This window comes from Jaculus jaculus, chromosome 13 (genome assembly GCF_020740685.1).
Source record: "Jaculus jaculus isolate mJacJac1 chromosome 13, mJacJac1.mat.Y.cur, whole genome shotgun sequence".
In the NCBI taxonomy this organism is placed as follows: domain Eukaryota; kingdom Metazoa; phylum Chordata; class Mammalia; order Rodentia; family Dipodidae; genus Jaculus; species Jaculus jaculus.
In genome coordinates this window covers 42,910,267-42,930,975 of record NC_059114.1, presented here as the reverse complement: position 1 = coordinate 42,930,975, position 20,709 = coordinate 42,910,267, and the positions used below count along the sequence as shown (strand labels likewise).

The 20,709-nt window shown below is 44.3% G+C and overlaps 1 long non-coding RNA gene and 1 other non-coding gene across 2 annotated transcripts in view; both read left to right on the top strand.

Moving 5' to 3' along the window:
• Positions 1 to 20,709, top strand: part of LOC123454228 — a 228,561-nt gene that overhangs the window by 14,219 nt on the left and 193,633 nt on the right. The window lies entirely within an intron of this gene.
• On the top strand, positions 12,686 to 12,790 carry LOC123454337. Its single transcript, XR_006633312.1, has one exon. It is a non-coding gene; the product is annotated as a U6 spliceosomal RNA (small nuclear RNA).

Sequence of the window (20,709 nt, the reverse complement as noted above, 5' to 3'; positions counted from 1 at the left end):
TCAGCACTGGTTAAATGGGATAACCATTATTAATTTAGAGAGAATTTAAAGGGTGCAGACCCTCTTATAGCCCAAGATTAGTGGGAGCTTGACAATGGAAAGCAGAATCATTATCTCGATATGATTTTGACTTGTTTCCCATTTCCAGATATGATCTCCTTTCCGCTGAGTGGATCTGTTAGCCAATCCAAGAGCAGTTGGTTGCCCACCATGGCTGTGTGCCATTATTGCACTTGTGTGAGCATCACGTCAGGTTGTTTGCTTTTGAGTCGCTTGGACTTTAAGTTGCTTGGACAGATGTCGGCCACTTTCCCCTAGTAGGTCATGTAGCGACTTCCAGCACTGGATGGGCTAATTGTCTGGGGACTGGCTCTTTTCCAGATTCTAATCAGGTCTCTCAATCCAAACCAGCACAGAGTATTTATACAAGTGTGGGGATTAAACTAAACAGATAATCTATTAAAGCCAAAGTACCAGGGTGTGTGTTGCCCTGCACCCTTAATCCTGTCAAATAGGGGTTTAAGATTTCTAGTCTGAAATAGGTTCCAGGTCAGCCTGGGGCCAGTCAGTTCCTGCCCCCAATAATGACAGAAGCAAAAGACAAAGGCCCTAAAAATTGGGAAACATCAAAAGCAACAATATTCAATACCAATATACAGCTTGAGAAGGATAAAGCCAACCAAGATATATCATTCAAATGTAATACATGACCTTTCCCAACATGGAAAGAGAGATTAGCACTTCCAGTGCAGGCTTTTGTATGTGGCTTTGTGTAAGTAGGCCCTGTTACTTTTTGGGATGGCTTCCAATCTCACCAATGCTGAGAGCCCACCTTGATCCCTCTTGGTACTGGGAGGCCAGGATGAATGAATTCTGTGGATGTTCTCGGCCCTGACAGTTGGGGGATGGGAGACCTTGCAATTACCCGGAGTCCGCCCGGAGCTGCTCAGCTGGTCCCATTTGTGATCTCTTTCAGCAGCTGCTCAGCTGGGCTCTGCTGTCTTCCCCTTCAGGTTTCTTGACTTTGGGAGGTGCCTGATGTTAGTGGAAAATCCCTTCACTTTGCTTCTACTCCTGCCACTGGCCAAGCGGGCTTGCTGATTGGGGCTGCTGGCACCTGGGCAGGATTCTAGCTGGTTTCCTCCATTTTGGAAGATCTTGATCTCTCCTGCTGCTCTGCTGTGGTTGATAATAACTTATACACCTTCACTTTTCAGTAGAAGAGTCTATTTTGCTGTGTTTCTGTTTATTTCCCTCTCTAGGCTGCTTTGCTGTGGCTAGTATGCTATCATCTTACCCAGAAGTCCCTGATCATGTGGTGCTTATGGTTAACTTTGTTTATGTGGTGTATTATGTTGAGCGATTTCCACATGTTGAACCGTCCCTGCATCCCTGGAATGAACCCTACGTGATCTAGGTAGATGTTGCTTTTGATGTGTTGTTCAATTAGGTTTGTAAGGATCTTGTTCAGAATCTGCATCTAAGTTCATCAGGGATATAGGCTTTTAGTTTTCTTTTCTTGTTGCATCTCTGTCTGGTTTTGGTATTAGAGTGATGTTAGCTTCACAAAAGGAGTTGGGGAGGATTCCCTGGTCTCTGGTTATGTGAAGCAGTTGGAGAAAAATTGGTTTCAGTTCTTCAATGAAGATCTGACAGAATTCGGCTGAGAAGCCATCAGTCCTAGAATTTTCTTTTGGAGGAGGTTTTTGATTACTTTTCAATCTTCATGGATGTGATAGGTTTGTTTAGGAGATTAATCTTTGCTGAATTTAGTTTTGGTATGTGTCTAGTAATTCATCCATTTCTTCCAGGTTAATTTTGTGGAGTAGAGGTTTTGAAAGTATGCCCGGATGATTCTTCCAATTTCATTGACGTCTGTTGTGATCTCTCCTTTTTAATTTCTGATTTTGTTAATTTGAAACTTCTCTTTGTTTCATCAAATTGGCCAGGAGTTTGTCAATCTTGTTTATTTTTTCAAAGAACCAGCTTCTTGTTTCATCAATTTAAAAAAAATTTGTTTTCTTAGTTTCCAGTTCATTAATTTCTGCTTTAATCTTGATTATTTCTTCCATCTGGCGCTCTTCGAGTTGGATTCTTCTTGTTTTTCCAGTGCCTTTAGGTGGACAGTTAGGTTTTTAATTTAGGAGAGGAATATTGAAGTCTCCATGATGGTGTTGGTGTTTGCTTTGTTGTCAAGTGTATTTTGTTTTATAAACTGTGGTGCACCTGTGTTTGGCACACATATATTTATGATTGTGATGTGCTCATGTTGGATCATTCCCTTGATGAGTAAGAAGTGTCCTTCTTTGTCCTTTTTGATTATTTTTAGCTTCAAGTCTATTTTATCAGATACTAATATAGCAATACCTGCTTTTTTAAGATTTCCATTTGCTTAGAATATCATTTTCCATCCTTTCACCCTGAGGAGGTGTCTGTCTTTAGTGGTGAGGTGGGTTTCTTGAAGACAGCAGATAGAAAGGTCCATTTTTTTGATCCACCCTGATAACTTGTGTCTTTTGATGGATGAGTTAAGACCATTAATATTTAAGGTTATATGAGTTTGAATTAATCCCTGCCATGATTAGGTGTTTTATGAGGTTTGGTGCTTTCTTGTGTTTTGCATTATATTGAGCCTGGTCTATTTTTGGTTATTGTGTTCTTCTTCTTGTAGGCTCTTGAGATTGGCTATTTGACTGTTCTGTGTGGAGTATTTCCTCAAGTATTCTCTATAGGTTTGACTTTGTGTTCATATGATCATAGAGTTGATTTTTTTCATGGAAAGTTTTCCTTTTACCATCTAGTATGAGGGGTACTTTTGCTGGGTAGAGTAGCTTGGGTTGGAAGCCATAGTTTTTCAGACTTTGAAGTGTTTCATTCCAGTCCTTTCTGGCTTTCAGTGTTTCCACTGAGAAATTTGATGGGATTGCCTTTGTACATAGTGAGTTGTTTCTTGCTACTTTTTACACTCTTTCTTTGTTTTGATTGTTAAGAGTTTGAACTGGGCTGGAGAGATGGTTTAGCAGTTAAAGTGCTTGATTGTGAAACTTAAGGACCCAGGTTTGATTCTCCAGATCCCACATAAGCCAGAAGCACATGGTGGTACATGCATCTGGAGTTTGCAGTGGTTAGAGGCCCTAACATGCCCATTCTCTCCCTCTCTTTCAAATAAATAAAAAATAAAATCTTTTATTTATTTATTTATTTGGGAGTGACAGACACAGAGAGAAAGACAGATAGAGGGAGAGAGAGAGAATGGGCGCGCCAGGGCTTCCAGCCTCTGCAAACGAACTCCAGACGCATGCGCCCCCTTGTGCATCTGGCTAACGTGGGACCTGGGGAACCGAACCTCGAACCGGGGTCCTTAGGCTTCACAGGCAAGTGCTTAACAGCTAAGCCATCTCTCCAGCCCAAATAAAATCTTTTTTTTAAAAAAAAGTTTTAAATATGATGTGCTTTGGAGAGTTTCTTCTTTGGTTCTGTCTGTTTGGTGTTCTGTGGGCTTCTTGTATCTGGATGGGCCTCTCCTGTGAGGGGTTCAGAAATTTTTCTTCAATAATTTTGTTGAATATGATCTTTAATGCATCTCATCTTGATTTCCTCTCCTTCTGGTATACCCATGATCCAGTGTTTGGTCGTTTTAGGGTATCCCACAGTTCCCTCATATTCTGTTCACTTGATTTTTTTGAACTTAGTGACATTTTTGGCCTCCCAGTAAATTCTTCTGTTTTGTCTTCCAGGTCAGAGGTTCTGTCTTCCACATGAGTAACTCTGTTGCTGAGGGATTCTAGAGAGCTTTTTATAAGTTCTATTTGTTTTTTGTTTTGTTTTTGAGGTAGGGTCTCACTCTGGCTCAGGATAACCTGGAATTAACTATGTAGTCTTAGGGTGGCCTTGAACTCATGGATCCTCCAACCTCTGCCTCCCAAGTGCTGGGATTAAAGTTGTGCACCACCACACCCGACTTGTTCTATTTGATTTTTATTTTCTGTTGTGTTATTTTGCCTTGTGTCCATCTCTTTTTTTGAGGTACGATTTCAGTTCAAGTTCTGATTTTCTTGATGCTTCCTGGAATTCATTCTTACATTTTGATCAAGTCTTTATTAAGCTTAATCAATTTGTTGTTGAGATCTTCCATTTCTTGACTCAGTTTAAATTCATTCATTTTTTTTTTCCCCCAAGTTAGGGTCTCACTCTAACCCAGGTTGACCTGGAATTCACTATGAAGTCTCAGGGTGGCCTTGAACTCTCAGTGATCCTCCCTCCTGAGTGCTGGGATTAAAGGTGTATGCCACCATGCCTGGCTTATCGTTCATTCAAACATATTTTGAGGGTTCTCCCGTTTTCTTCCATCAAGTTAAGCCTACTTTCAAAAGCTGAATGCTCTAAGAGATGGCTATGTTCAATTTCATTGATATGATTGTTGGCTCTTTGATGGTTTGCTTCCAGTTCCATGATTCTTTTGATCAGGATCTCATTGGTTGTGTTTTCATTTTGTGATTGAATTTCTATTGATTTCTGTATGATTTCATTAGCGACTGCAATTGTAGGACTAGGCATCCTTGGTGGAGATCTCTCCAGTTTCTGACTTTCATTGGCTTTTTGCATTGTGGTTTATCCATTTTAGGGAGACTCTTTATTTTATTGTGGAGGAATCAAGTTTTTGTCCTTTGGCCTGTGTACTCTGTGACTCAGGTGAACAGGAATGTTGGTACCCAGTGGACAGTCAGGATACCAGAGCAAAATACCTGATTCCTCATCCCACACAGTGGCCAGGCCTCCTCAAGCAAGGCATAATGGGACCTACAAGACCAAAGAACTGGGAGGGGACCGGGAACAGGGATCTGCCTACTCACTCAATGCAGCAACTGCACACACACTGTATGGCACAGGGAACCAAGATCAGGGAACTTAGCGGAGGCAGGAAATAGGGATTTGGCCTACTCACTCTACGCTGCACTCACATCCCAGAGTCAAATTTTCTTCTCTGGTCTCCTTGTGCTCAGAACATCTCTGTACACAAAGTTACTGACTGAGAAGTCACCCTGAGATGCTCTGCCTGTGTGGCTGAACATGCCCAGCAATGTGTGTGTGTGAAGTAGGAAGCAATGGATCGATCATCAAGAGTGGTCATACCTAGCATTCTACATGGGTCTAGCTGTGGCAGGTGGACACAGTCTTCACAGCCATAGAGAGGTGTGTGACTCATGAGTATGTAAAGGAAAGGCAGCACATTTAAGGTTCTAGTGTCGCCTTCCAGGCACTCCCTGAGGAGAAGCATTTCTTTTGTTCCACAGGATCCTTGCAAAAGTAATGATAGTAATAGTTAAAAGCCACTGCCAGCCATTGTTCTACCCATATATCAATGCATATATATTTATATATAGCATTAATTGCTTAAAATAGCCCTAAGACAGAGGTGACATATTTCAGTTTTTCAGATGAGAAAAAAGAAACATCAAAAGGTTTAGCAAGGGGTCCAAGGTCATTTTCAAAAAGAAAACAAAAATACAGAACCAGATTGAAAAGCCTGCTGGTGGGCCTCTGGCATCCATGCTGTTCACTGTTGCATTCAATTCCTTTTCATCTTTTTCGGCCTACATTTTAAAATTGAGAGATTTTTATGTCAAAACATGAGAGCTTTCTGCTCTTGAAAACTGTGGATGTAGGACAACAGGGAGCATCCCCTGTGGTCACATTTGGCTGGGACCACATCAGGTCAGTCTCCTGGTGGGAATGCTCCTCAGCATACCTCAGCATCCACAGTCCTCTCATTTCTGACCAAGTCCTTGCCAACTTGGCCAGGTGCCCATGTCCATTTGTACCCACTTTTTCTTTTTGGTTGGGGAGATTGAGCTCAGAACCTCATGCACACTAGGCAAGTGTGCTATCACACAGCCACACCCCAGATCTGCTCCTATAGGCATGTTAGTTTTCAGTCCCTGGGTTCAAGTTATATAATAACATTTAGAGATATAAATATAAAGTAATAAGGCACATTTCCCCCAATAGTGATCTTTTAAAAATTATATTTCAAAAAGAAATTTTGTCATTTTTATTTTGATTTGTTTTTTTTTTAATTTTTATTTATTTGAGAGAGAGAATGAGAATGGGTATACCAGGGCTTCTAGCCACTGCAAATGAACTCCAGATACATGGGTCCTGGGGAATTGAACCTGGGTCATTTGGCTTTGCATCCAAGTGCCTTAATAGCTTAGCCATCTCTCCAGCCCAAATTATTTATTTTTAAGAACATAATAACCAAGTTGTATATATTGATGCAGGGCATGGTGGTGCACACCTTTAATCCCAGAACTCAGGAAGCAGAAGTAGGAGGATCTCTGTGAGTTTCAGGCCAGCCTGAGACTCCAGAGTGAATTCCAGGTTGGCTTGTGCTACAGTGAGACACTACATCAAAAAAAAAAAAAAAAAAAAAAAGGAAAGAAAGAAAGAAAAATTTGTCTGAAGTGATTGCTTAGTGGTTAAGGTGCTTGCCTACAAAGCCTCACAACCTAAGTTTGACTCCCCAGTACCCATGTAAAGACACATGCACAAAGTGGCACATGCATTAGGAGTTTGTTTGCAGCAACTGGAGGCCCTGGTACACCCATTCTCTCTCTGTCTCTCTTCTCTCTGTTTGCAAATAATAATATATTTTTTAAATTGTATATATTGGATCGGGATGTTTAGTTTAGCATGTTCAAGGGCCTGTATTTGATTCCCAGCACTGATTTTAAAAGTATGTATTTGTGGGGTGATATGGTATTATTATTTTTTATTTTTTTGGTTTTCGAGGTAGGGTCTCACTCTAGCCCAGGCTGACCTGGAATTCACTATGGAGTCTCAGAGTGGCCTCAAACTCACAGCAATCCTCCTACCTCTGCCTCCTGAGTGCTGGGATTAAAGGCGTGTGCCACCATGCCCGGGTTGATGTGGTATTTTAATACTTGTACCTTGTCTACTATTTACAACAGGATACACATGCATATCTTCTCAAACACTTATCATTTGTGTGTGTTGAAAACATTCAGAGTCCTTTCCACTGGATTTGGAAGCATGCAGCACATTGCTGTTCTGTAGTCTGTATTGAACAATAGCATGCAGAGCTTTGGGCTCCTTTCTGAGAGTAATTTCAGCCCCGTGTTGGGACTGGGAGAAGAAGTGGGGCATGCAGCAGGCCACACAGAATAAGAGACTGTAAACTTTGCCTCGTCCTTGGGCTGTGCTTAGGTGTTCCATTATTTTCCTGTTGTACGGTCTGGGGAGACCTTGCTAGAGGCCCCATTAGAGACTGTAGTGGTAAATGGGCCATTGGAGAAGAAATTACAGTATTGAAAAAGGCATGTGCCTAGAAGCCAAACTGATGACTCCCATGGGCTCGTGTCTGCCCTGTGAAGGTTCTGGCCAGTGAGAACACGATCAGCTGGGTTTCTTGGTTTTGATTCTTTTTTTTTTTTTTTCTTGTCCTTTTTGATTCAGAGTCTCCAGGATCTTCCTATGCAACCCAGTTGGCCCCTCAAATTCATCATCCTCCTGCTACTTCTGAGGTCTGGGATTACAGGTATATACTGCCATGCTCAGCTCCTGTGCAGTTTTACAAAATGAATCAGCATATAGTAGAAGCTAAAATTCATTTTATTTACAGAGCCTTTATAAATTTATATGTTTAGGAAATGCCTTACTTTTCCTAGTCAATATCACTAGGGATTTGGTTTTGTTCCGTCCCAATTCTCAGGCAAGTTGATTTGAAAAAGCCCCGGTATTCCTCGTAAGCGGTTTGGGAGTCAGAGCAAGTGATCACAAGAGCAGCTGAGAAATGAGGGTTTGGCTTGCTTATTGTCTAACCAGGTGAGTTGAGGTCCCTGAACTTTAAGAAGCTTTTGTGTTTCCAGCTGTACCGAGGGGATTAGTGGCTAAGTCCCACCTCATGGGAGCAAACTGTATTGTTAGGTCTTATGAGGCTGAAGCTATGTTTTTTTTTTTTTTTTACACACCACCATCTGTTTCAGAATCTCAATATGCTTAGAGTTTTCCCTCCCTACCCCCCTGTGAGTCTCTCCCTCCAAATAAATTCTGTATTTGGAATAGTGACTTCATTCTGGACATGCAACAGATGTGCATGGCAGTATGGAAAGCTCAGTGTTAGTTACTGATCCGTTCTGTGCTCATCCACATCACACATGCAGGCCGGCGTGTTAGGCTGCTGCGATGCAAACAAGGATGACTAACTACAGGCCAGTCTTAAGAGACCTGCTCAGGGTGTGTTAGGCAATGGTGTGCAAAGAGGTTAATAGCTGTAGGAGATTTTTTAAAAGTTGACGGCAGTAGGTAGGAGTGAGAATGTGCCAGCCGAGAATGATTTCCATGTGAAGCTTCATTGTGGAGCACCAGGGGAAGTCGACTGTGCTTGGATACAGCTCCTCCTTGAGAAGCAGCGCAGTTCCAAGCCAATGTGCACGGTGCAATTAGAGGGATACTTTGATGGGAACAAGACTGCTTGTGTCAGTGTGAGGGGGAGTACCCGTCTCTCTTCAGCATGGTCCGGAAATTCATTCGGTAACAAAGGACTATAATTCCAAGTCAATGACACCTTCTAAATCCTCTCTGACTCTGTCCCAAATTACAGAGAAGGGATGGTGAGTCCATTTGGTTCAGTCAGAACTGGATAGCTGTGTACTTTGCTCAAATGCCTTGAATCTAATGGAGATGGGCCAGCAGCCAGAAGCAAAGCGAGTCAATACAGGACTCGGGAGAACGGTGATGCTAGGGCAGATAATGAGGAAAGGGCCAGGGTTTGAAAGCATGACCTCGAAGTCTTTCTGTGTAATGAACAGAACATAATAGAGGGCTGAGATCTGAGCCCTGGGCTCACCTGTATCTGAGTGAGCTTGCCAGCAGTCTGGCCCTATCCCTGGATACCTGGATGAGCTCTGTGGAAACCTGACAGCCTCAGATTGCCTTAACTGCTTACTGAAAAGACTAGGAGCCAGGTTGTTTTCTCTAAAGGAGAGGTGTAGGGCTAGCCTAGAACCTAAGCTTTGACAATAAGACCTGTTGCCCTCATTTACCAGCTACACGGGCTTGAGCAAGTCACTTATATGCCAAATTTCAGATTTATCTGTAAAATGAGAGAAGGAAATGATAGCAGTCATACTACAGGGTCATCGTGAGGATTAAGTAAGATAAGAGGAATAAAAGAGCACTTCACAGTGTATATGGCACATGTGAGTACAAGATGAGTTCTGTTATTAAATCCTGTGGTCATGGGCTGGGGATCTGCTCAGCGGTGGAACATTATCAAGTCAAGCAAGGTCATGTGGTCACCTCCTGAGAGAGAGAGAGACAGAGACAGAGAGAGAGGGAGATAGTTTTTCCTTTTTCCCCCTCAGTTCTTCATTGGCAACTAAACCATTAAGAATTTGCCCAGCCCATCAGCAACTTTAGATAGGATACAGAACTTACTTGTGCAGTTGGGTAGAGGTGACATATGTTTTTAGAGCAGGCTTCATTCACTTCCATGACCTTGAGATTCAGATTTCCAGAAATGACAAGTGCTCTCTGAAGGTGTAGGTGGGAGACTTGCTGCTGGGGGACTGGAATATTCTTGATTTTTCTCCCCTTGGGGAACCTTAGGTATCTAGGGCAGTGGTTCTTTAACACTGGCATTCCTACAAGTCAACCACGTTTGGAGCAGGTTCCCAGGTGAAGCTGATGTTTCTGGTCCTGGGAGAATCCCAGGAAGGGCTGAGATCTGATTGGTACATGGGCTTGGGGGACTGACCCAGAGAGGCTGAGCTGAGGAAGAAGCAGGAAGTTCCTGCCCAGGAATGTTGCTGGCAGCCATCTTGGAAAGGACAGGATCTGACACAAATGTTTTACATTTTAATTCGTAAAGTCCTAAAAAGCCTTGGGTTACATGACAGTGGGTGGGGTGTGTGTGTGTGTGTGAGAGAGAGAGAAATCTCTCCTCAAGAAAATGCCTGGCTAGGTTTTGAGTGTGAAGGTGCTCCCTGGCCAGGCATCCCTTTGTTTCCAGGTGGCAGGGAAGATGGGCAGGGCTTCTTCTATGAGTGGACACTGCTTCTCTGTGGTATCCATCTTGATCCTACTTCATTTCTTTGGCTGACAGTCAGCACTTGTCCTTCTCCTTGGTTTTCTGTGGAAGATACCTGTGAATAGGTTTTAGTAGTAGTTGAGGAGGAGCAGCAATCTTTGAAAATATTTGTAGTTTGCTTTGCATGTATGTTTTCTTGGGGAGTTCCCATAGTTTTCAGTCCGTTCAGGGGAGTCTTGAAGAAGCGTTGATGTCCCCGTGGAATGAAGTCTGTCTGGAAGGAGAGCTTCTCCCAGGCTTTTGTGTCTCATATCTGTTTATCTGCCTGGTTTCTTTAAGGTAATTCTCCATAGAACATGGTTTGGGGTACTTTTTTGTCATCCTGACAAGTTTCTCCCAGTTTTCTGTGTCTCTGTAAACTTGGCACACTGAAATATATACAAGTTCAACTCAAGTCATAGGACAGCAGAAAGGGTGACAAATCTTTCTTTCATTTGACCTGAGGCTTCTTTCAGCTCTTTCTAAAAGTGCTACATTTGGGCTGGGGAGATGGCTTAGCAGTTAAAGATGCTTGCTTGCAATGCCTGCTGGCCCAGGTTCACCTATGTAAAGCCAGATGCCAAGTAGTGCATGCATCTGTGATCCTAGAATACCTATTAATGCAATATTTGGAGGCTTTAGGAGGGACACCCCATGCCTATAAACCTCAACCTTTGGGCCCTTACTCTATTTTAACAAGAGTTGGTATAATGGACTGCAGAAGGACAAATTATGAATTATCAAGTTTATTTAAGGAAAGCAACACATGAATTATGAGGTTTATTGTAGGCAGAATTAAAATCCAGGGAGGAGGAGGCTAACTGAAAGACTCAAGCCAAAAGGTAGTTCTGCTTCTTGCTAAGAAAGGAGAGGCAAGACGGAGGGAATATCCATCAAGGAGAAATCTCTGGAAGCAGAAAGGCTCTGAAGGACACACACATCTCCACACGTGGAAGGCAAAACATAAGAACCAAAAGGTCCCCTTCACACAAAAGACCAGAGAGGGTTAAGAAATAGTGAAGGAGCCGGTATGGCGGTGCTTGTCTTTAATCCCGCATTTGGGAGGCAGAGGTAGGAGGATTGCTGTGAGTTCCAGGCCACCCTGATTCGACATAGTGAATTATAGGTCAGCCTGAGCTACAGAGAGACCCTACCTCAAAACAACAATAACAACAAAAACTAGTGAAGGACTCAGAGATCAATGAAAAATCATGCATACAATCAAAATGAGAAAGCACCCCAAAGCATGACACAGAAGGCAAGTGAAAAATATTCAGGCTGACAGAAGTGCTCTCTCCTGGGTAGAGGAAAGACAGATTCAGATACGTGGTCAGGCAGGCAAGCTCACAAGGAGAGTGAGCTGGCCCATGTGGGTAACCTTTATACATCAAACATCCAATTAGGGTGAGCCTTGCTATCAGACGCTGATGTGTAAGAAGAGACCTGATTGGTTTGTATACACAGGGTGAAGGCTGACCCAGGAAGGGCTGAGATCTGATTGGTACATGGGCTTGGGGGACTGACCCAGAGAGGCTGAGCTGAGGAAGAAGCAGGAAGTCCCTGCCCAGGCAGCCATCTTGGAAAGGACAGGATCTGACACAAGTTCTCATTTTGCCAGGATGGACAGAATGGTGTCTCTTTGTTCCCTCTTTGGGCTTCAGTCCCTGGCTGCCTGTTAACGGCTGTTTCACCTTCAGCACGACAATGGGAGGCCAGGTGTGGTAGAACATGCCTTTAGTCCCAGCACTTGGGAGGTCGAGATAGAAGGCCACCCTGATACTACATAGTGAATTCCAGGGCAGTCTGGACTAAGAGACCCTACCTTGTAAAACCAACCAACCAACCAACTAAACAGAAAACTAGTAACAACAACAAAACACATGACAATGAGAGGCAGAGCCCGGAGACTATGAAGCCCACAGGCCAGCTGGTCTGATGTTCTTTTTCAGTCTGGCGGTTCATTTGCAGTGGCAAGAGACCTTGTTGCAAAAAAGGTGGAGCGCAGACTTCCCACAGTTGCCCACCATAGCATGTGTGCTTATAAGCATATACACACACAGATTTTATTTTTTTATTTTTTTTTATTTTTTGGCTTTTCGAGGTAGGATCTCTCTGGTCCAGGCTGACCTGGAATTCACTGTGTACTCTCAGGGTGGCCTCGAACTCATGGCGATCCTCCGACAGCTGCCTACAAATTTTTTTAAGTGCCACATTTTCAGAAATGTTCGTGTACTTGATAGTAATATTGGTTTAGAATTTGTATGCTGCATATTTTTTTTGGAGACAATGTTTCTGTGTCGCCCAGGATGGCCTCCAGTTTGCTATAATCTTACTTCAGAAGCTTCTCAAGTACCGGGAATATAGGCAGGAACTTAATGTTGCAGAAATTTAAAAAAAAAAAAAAATACTTGTGGGTCTGGAGAAGTAGCTTAGTAGTTAATGTGCTTGCCTGTGAAACCTAAGAACCCAGGTTCGATTCCCCAGGACCCATGTAAGCCTGATGTACAAGGTGACGCATGATTCTGGAGTTCATTTGCAGGGGCTGAAGGCCCTGTTGTGCCTATTCTTTCTCAAATAAAACAATTAAAAACAAAAGGGCTCGCTTTAGCAGCACAAATAGTAGAACTGGGTCAATACAGAGAAGATTAGCATGGCCCCTCAGGGATGACATGCTCTCTGTATTTAAAAAAAATTTCTTTTGAATTGAATCACAGGCACTCCAGGGCCGTTGCCACTGCAAGCAGACATTAGGTACCTGCACCACTTTTTGCATCTAGCTTGTGTGGGTAGTGTGGGAGTCGACCCCAGGCAAGCAGGCTCTGGAATTGAACACTTTAACTGCTGAGCCATCTATACAGACTTTATTTCTTTTTCTTCCTTCCTTGCTTTTTTTTTTTTTTAAAGAATTAGTTAAAAGGAATAGGTGATTTCTGTATTAGTTAGCTTTTTGTCACTGTTACAAGATACCTGACATCTTAGACTTAGAAAGCACTTATTTTGACTCTAAAAACAATTTTTTTATATATTTTATTTATTTATTTGAGACGGAAAGAGGAAGAAGAAATAGAGAGAGTGAAAATGGGTGTGCCAGGGCCTCCAGCCACTGCAAAGGCACTCCAGACGCGTGTACCCCCATGTGCATCTGGCTTATGTGGGTCCTGGGGAGTCGAACCTGGGTCCTTTGACTTTGCAGGCAAACACCTTAGCCACTGAGCCATCTCTCCAGCCCTAAAAACAAATTTTTTATTTATTTGCAAGGTTAGAGAGAGAACGAGAAAGAGAGAATGGGTTCACCAGAGCCTCTTGCTACTGCAAACTCCAGATAAATGCACCACTTTGTGTATATGGCTTTACGTGATACTGGTGAATAGAACTTGGGCCATCAGGCTTTGCAAGCATGTGCTTTTAACCACTAAGCCATCTCTCTAGCCTTGACTGTTTCTTTTTCTTATTTGGTTTTTTTTTTGAGGTAGGGTCTCACTAGCTCAGGCTGACCTGGAATTCACTATGTAGTCTCAGGGTGGCCTTGAACTCACAGCAATCCTCCTATCTCTGCTTCTTCAGTGCTGGGCTTAAAGGTGTGCGCCACCACACCCCGGCTTCTTGACTGTTTCTTTTTGAGACAGTTTCTCACTATGTAGTTGAGGCTGCTATGAACTCATTGTGCAGCCCACACTGCCCTCAAATTTATGATCGTCCTGCCTTAGCCTTCCAGGTACCCGTCTTCAGGTTCTGGTGCATGATTAGAGAACCCATGTCCTTAGAGCCGCTAGTGAAGATGCTACAAGACAGTGGTGGAGCAGGTGTGGTAGAGCAAACTGCTTGCAGTGAAGGAAGAGGGGAAGAAAAAAGAGCCGAGCTCCTATAATCCCTTCCTCCCAAGGCGATGACCTAAAACCCTCCCTCCTTCTAAAGACCCATAGAGCCTGCTTATCGTGCCACTCCAGCCCCCCGCCCAGACCATGTGGGGGGACAGGCTTCAAGCAAGATATAATCTAGAAGTTCAGACATGGTTACAAAGGATCCCCACACACACATGCCTTTTCCTCTCTTCATTGGCATTAGATTATGGTCCTGATCTTTCTTTTTGGTTTGTTTGTTTTGATTTGATTTTTGAGTTAGGGTCTCACTGTAGCCCAAGCTGACCTGGAATTCATTTAGTACTCTTGGTGACCTTGAACTCACAGTGAACTCCTACCTCTGCTGGGATTAAAGTCATGTGCCACCACACTTGGCTCCTGGTCTTTATCTTTTCTGGTTTTTTTTTTTTTTTTTTTTTTTTTTTGGTGACAAGGTCTTCCTCTATATCCTATACTGGACCAGAGCTCACTATGTAGCATAGGGTGGCCTCAGATACCCAGTGATCCTCTGGCCTTGACCTCCTGAGTGCTAGAGTCAGGAACCACTCACCACAGATGGCATTAGCTTTTCCTTTTCTTTGCTTTTTTTTTTTTTTTTTCCTTTTTCCAGTACTGAGGATTGAACCTAGGACTTTATGTATACTAGGGAAATGATCTACCACTGAACTATATCCCCAGGCCCTTTAAAGTAAGTTTGATTTTAAAAAATTATTTTTAAATTTATTTGAGAGAGAGACACACACACACACACACAGAGTCACAGCAAGAGCGAGAGAGAATGAAAGAATGGGTGTTCCAGGGCCTCCTACCACTGCAAATGGACTCCAGACGCATGTTCTATGTGCATCTGGCTTGGAAAGCAAATGCCTTTAACCTCAGAGCCATCTCACCAGCCCCCATGTTTTATTTTGACAGCGTCTCACTAAGTTTTCCACGTTGACTTTGAACTCACTTTGTGTCCCAGGCAGACCTTGAGCTTACCTGCCTGCTTCCACTGGGATTCCAGGCCTGTGCTCTTTATTGTTTCCATGCCTCGTAGCCCACCTTCTTCCGCCGCGAGTGCTCTGTGTTGCTTCTAGAATGTGTCTGCATGAGCTGACCTTTATCCCATAATCCTCCCCACCAGCCTCCTCACCCACCATAGCATCATCATGTCTAATCAACACGACAACAAATTAATGATGTCCCTAGACGCTGATGTCGCATATCCTCTGAATAGTGGGCCACTTCTCAAAGCTTGTTCTGTGACACTGGTCTGTAGTATGGGGCTCAAAAGCAGAGCCCCCTGACTCAGCGCACCGAGAGAATGCTCTGTCCCATGACCCCTTTCCCAAGACCCCTGATGGTTATGAATATATTTTAAAATCTGAGAAGAGAAATGGTAAGACATAGTATTCCAAACACATTTGACCATCAAGGGCTTTCTCCCATTCCCTATCATGTGTTGACTAAGAATGACAGGTATAACCTGTAAACAAATGTTCTAGAGAAAACATTCAGAGAACTGTTCATGTAGGCGCTCAACAATTACAGCCCATTCACTTATTCACTGGCATAAATTCCACTATTACTGAGGATTACTGGGGGGACGGTAGATGTAAAAGGCCTTGATGAAACCAATTGTGTCGTGCCAGTCTATCACCCGTCCAGAGGGGAGCCTATAAGTCTTCCTGGCACAGCTTGGGCACCGTGAGCGAGTCCTTTTCAGGGAGTCTGTTAAGAGCAAAACTCAGATGTACTTGCAGGGTCCCAGGAAACCTCAAGGCTGGGTAATAGCCTGTGACCACTCACAATAATAGCAGGAATTGAAGCATAGTAACAACTCACAGTTCTTTATTTTGGGCTGCGTGTACATGTATGTCACGGTGCACGTGTGGAGGTCAGAGGACAAGTGCGGATGCTGGCATTTGCCAGGCTTCGGGGAGACCCTCCGGCAGTTCACTTACCATCTCGCCATTAGGTGCACTGGGATTGTAGACACGAGAGTGAGTGCTCAGCATTTATACGGGCTCTGGTAATCTAAACTTGAATGGCAAGTGCTTTATCCACTGAGCCGTTCTGCCAGTGCAGCCACAGTCACTGAGCTTTGACTCTGTGCCATCATCACATGTCAGTCCTCTCGGCATCCTCACAGGAACCTTATGCTACACATAAGGAGGCTGAGCTTGCAAAGCCTAGCAGACTTACCAAAGTACAAATCAATACAGCCAACAGGAAATGGAGCGGAGTGTTCAATTCAAATATGACTGACTTCAGAACCATGTACTCGACAGATGCACTGTTAGGTGATGTGTGTGTGTGTGTATGTATATATGTATATGCATGTATGTATGCATATATATGTGTGTGTATATATATGTATACACACACACACACACACACACACACACATATATATATATATATTTTTTTTTACACAACCACACAGTCTCTAGACATTTATTAATGTCAGCTTTGGGTCTGGCAAAGTGCTCAGTTAAAATGAAGAGACCAACAAAATAGAATCCTACTTCAGCTTAATGAAGACACAGACTTATCAAGCCAAGAGAAGTGAATGTGTGAGAGCGGAATGGCAGATGGCATGGGAATGGCACAGGCTCTGCATCCTCAGACCGCCCACACCTTGACAGCCACGTTTCCACAGCTTGCTTCGAGATTTCCTCTTGCACGTGGCTGTTTCCCACGCCAAACTCCCCTCCGGTGTTCATCTTCCTGTGTGACCACCTCAGCTTGTTCTCAAGGGAAACCATTAACCACTTGGCTTCCTAATTCTGGGTCTGTGGTGAGCTCCCAGCTGACACACACGGCCCTCGGAGGTGACCTGGTTTGAGGGAAAGGCTGGCTTTTCAGTTGCATGTTCAAGGGACCGAGTTGGCTGCTTGTCAACAAGCTTATGTCACCTAATGACTGTGTCAGTTCCCTCCTTGCCCGGCTTCCCACTAGGAAATGCCCTCAGGACGCTAGCTCTTGGAACCCAGGAGGTGAGAGGGCCACAAGAAAATGGGGGAAAGAAAGAGAAAAGCTCAGAAAATCTGCTCTTAACTGCCACAGAAACATACATGTGCCGGGAAGAGATTTCTCTAGAACAGAGAGAACAGCTTGCAGTGAGGTATATCTCTACAGAATAATTTTACTCCAAGACAATATTACTTTTTTCCTCTACCCCCCCCCCCCCCGTGTCCTTTATTGCTCCCTCATGTCCTCCTTCCAGGGCGGTGCTGTGAAGGTGGTACTCTTTCTTTTCCTCCACAGTGGTGGTGTGATGGCTGGAGTGTGAGCGGGGGTGTTCCCACCCCTGTGCTCTTGGCCCTGTTTTTTTGTTTTTTTGTTTTCAAGGTAGGGTCTCACTCTGGCTCAGGCTGACCTGAAATTCACTCTGTAGTCTCAGGGTGGGCTCGAACTCTCAGCGATCCTCCTACCTCTGCCTCCCGAGTGCTGGGATTAAAGGCGTGCGCCACCACGCCCGGCTGCCCCTGTTTTAATAATCACTCCCCTCCCATGCTTCTCTGCATAAACCTTGTCCTCAGGCTGAGGGGAAGCGTCACATGCATTCATCCTTCACAGTGTAGTGTAGTGTTTTTAAATTTTTTATTTATTGTCACAAATATAGGATTTAATACCTTCAAGGTGTTTTTCATTATTTTTGTTAATGTAGGGTTTCACTCTACTTTAGGTTGACCAGCATCTCTCTGTAGTCACAGGCTGATCTTAAATTTACAGTGGTCCTCCTACCTCTGCCTCCCAAGTGCTGGGATTAAAGGTGTGTGCCACCACACCTGGCTCTGAATGCCTTTTTTAAGGCTGAAGGTTTTTTTATTTTTATTAGTGATGACTTCCATAATTATAGACAATAAACCATGATAATTCCCTCCCGCCTCACTTTGCCCTTCACAACTCCACTCTCTAGCATATCCGCTCCCTTCCCAATCAGTCTTTCTTTTGTTTTAATGTCATCATTTTTTCCTCCTATTATCATGGTCTTGTGTGGGTAGTGTTGGGCACTGGGACATAATGCATATCCAGGCCATTTTGTTTCTAGAAGAGTGCAGTGTAAGGAGTCCTAGCCTTCTTTTGGCTCTTGCATTCTTTCTTCCACCTCTTCCGCAATGGACCCTGAGCCTTGGAAGGTGTGATAGAGATATTGCAGTGCTGAGCACTCCTCTGTCACTTCTCAGCACTATGGTGCCTTTTGAGTCATCCTAGAGGTCACTGCCATCTGAAAAGAGAAGCTTCTCTCCCCCCTTTTTTTGGTAGCTGTGTTTGGGGCCTGATTTCTTCTCTTTGTGGGGGCCGCACCCCCCATTTTTGCACCATGGCCTCCCTTCTGCATGGTGGAGCAGAGCCCTGAGTTTGGATGGCATGTACTTAGAGGTTTGGCGCTCATCTGAGGCATAGTAGTTCAGTGAGCTCATTCCCCCAGGAATCTCTGGGAAGTCTAGGCCCTTCTAGCCCTGTTGTTGGGTGAAAGGTTGCGAACAAGAATGGCAATATTTGCCTGTCCAGCCTTCCTCTGAGGCCTGGTGAGCGCCATGGTCTGCCCCAAGGACCGCCTGTATGGAAGACAAAGTTGAGGTTTGTGCACTCTGCCAGAACGGATGAATTTGTTAAAGCACTCTCTGTTACTTTTTTAAACAGGCAAAAAACATGGATTTCTGGGGCTGGGTAGATGGATCAGCAGTTAAAGGCACTACTTAAAGTGCCTTTAAGGTAAAGGTGACAGTCAAAGCCTGCTGGCCTGAGTTCAGTTCCCCAGCACCCAGGTAAAGCTAGATGCAAAGTGGTATACACATCATGTGATCCCAACACGTCTATGGCATTGTGAGCCAGGAGAATCTGGAAGCTTGCCCAGCCAGCTAGAGTGGCACATATGAAGCAAAGTGATAAAAACAAAATAACAATAAGACCCTGTCCCCTGCAGGATAGAGGAGAGGTCATTTCCCTGAGGTTGTCCTCAGACTTCTGCACATGTGCAATGGCATATGCCCTTACATCATACACATATATGTACACACTTTATTTATTTGAGAGAGAAAGTGGGCACACCAGAGCCCCTAGCCAGTGCAAACCAACTCTAGACACATGTGCCACCTTGTACATCTGGCTAACGTTGGTACTGGGGAATAGAACCTGGATCCTTAGGCTCTGCAGGCAAGCACCCTAACCACTAAGCCATCTCTCTAGCCAAATACATACTTTACAAACAACAGAAAACCCATGTGGATTTATGATCATGAAGATTAGTCTCAAAATTTCTCACTGGGTGGTCTGTAGAGATGGCTTGGCAGTTAAGGTACTTGCGTGCAAAGCCTAAGAACCCAGGTTCAATTCTCCAGTACCTATGTAAACACAAAGCGCTGCATGCGCCTGGAGTGTGTGGTAGCTAGGGGCCTTGGTGTGCCCATTCTCCCTTCTCTCCTTCCAAATAAATAAAAATATTTAAACAGCTTCCCAAAACTGCTACTATGATTGCTTATGTGTCTCTCAATGCTAAGAAGCCTTGGGCCACATCTTCTCCATGATTTCAGTTCTTCCTTCCTTCCTTTGGTTGATTAGGTTGTCCACTCACTTACGTGGTACTCGGTCCATAGCATCCACTGAGCACTTTGTTGCAAGCACTGGGAGCACCCAGTAGACAAGGGCCCTGCCCTCATGATGCTGATGGTCCATGGAATCAGGCCATCAAGATGTGACACTCTCCCAGGTACCTGCACTGTGGGCACCTGCAGTAAGGGACACAGTGACGGAGAAGCAAGGAGAAGCCTACAGAGGGTCAAGCAAGGCCCACTTGAAATGGTGACACTTAAGCCCAGAGGTAGGAGATGAAGAATTGCTGGTGGGGGGGGGACTGCTCTTTGGGGTGGTCCCTACATAGATACAGGGCTTTGGAAGAGTGAGCTTGAAAAAAATAATTCCACAAAAACAAAATACATGGAAGACTGAGTCATACCTGTAATCTCAGCACTCAGAAGGCTGAGGCAGGAGGATTATCCTAGGTTCAGGACCAGCCTCGACTACAGAGAGGGCCCCTGTCTAGAATTTTAAAGAGGGTTTGGGGCTGCGCTGTGCTGGGTCGCTGGTGTCGGCCAGCATGCATATGAGAAAAGGCAGAGAGGCAGAAACGTGCAGCTGTCGCCTCCACTCCACTGGACCCTTGCAGAAGAGCAGCACCACATCATGTCCTTTTTTTGTAGTTATATTCTGTTATCTATTTATGTATTTACTTTTAAGATTTAAGTTAATTTTAGAGACAGTATGTTGGTTCATGCCTTTAATCCCAGCACTCAGAAGGCAAAGGTAGGAGGGTCACCTTGAGTTCCAGGCCAGCCTGAGACTACATACTACATTCCAGGTCGGCCTGAGCTACAGTGAGACCCTGCCTTGAAAACAAATGAATTATATATGTAACAGGTTATCTTCTTTCTCCCCTTACCCCTGTCCCTGTTACCCCAGGGGCTCTCCTCAGTGGGGTTATGGTGTTCATTGTGGGGTCATGAGAGCTTCAGTGAGACCATGCCTCAGGTCCTACTCACTCTGGCATCACTTAGTTTTGAAAGCCTGGGTTCCAGGTATGAGGGATGGGCATGCAAAAGATGAGAAGCAGTGTCTGCCCCCTACTCTGGGTCTGCCTTGCTCGATAGACCAAGCCTGATGCTCTTGACTAAGTGCATTTTGAACTCCAGTGACTGAGTGTGTGCTGCTTCCTTAGTGACGTCTGCAATCTCCTGGCTGGTCCTCCTGTTCCTCCCTCTGTCCCAGGGA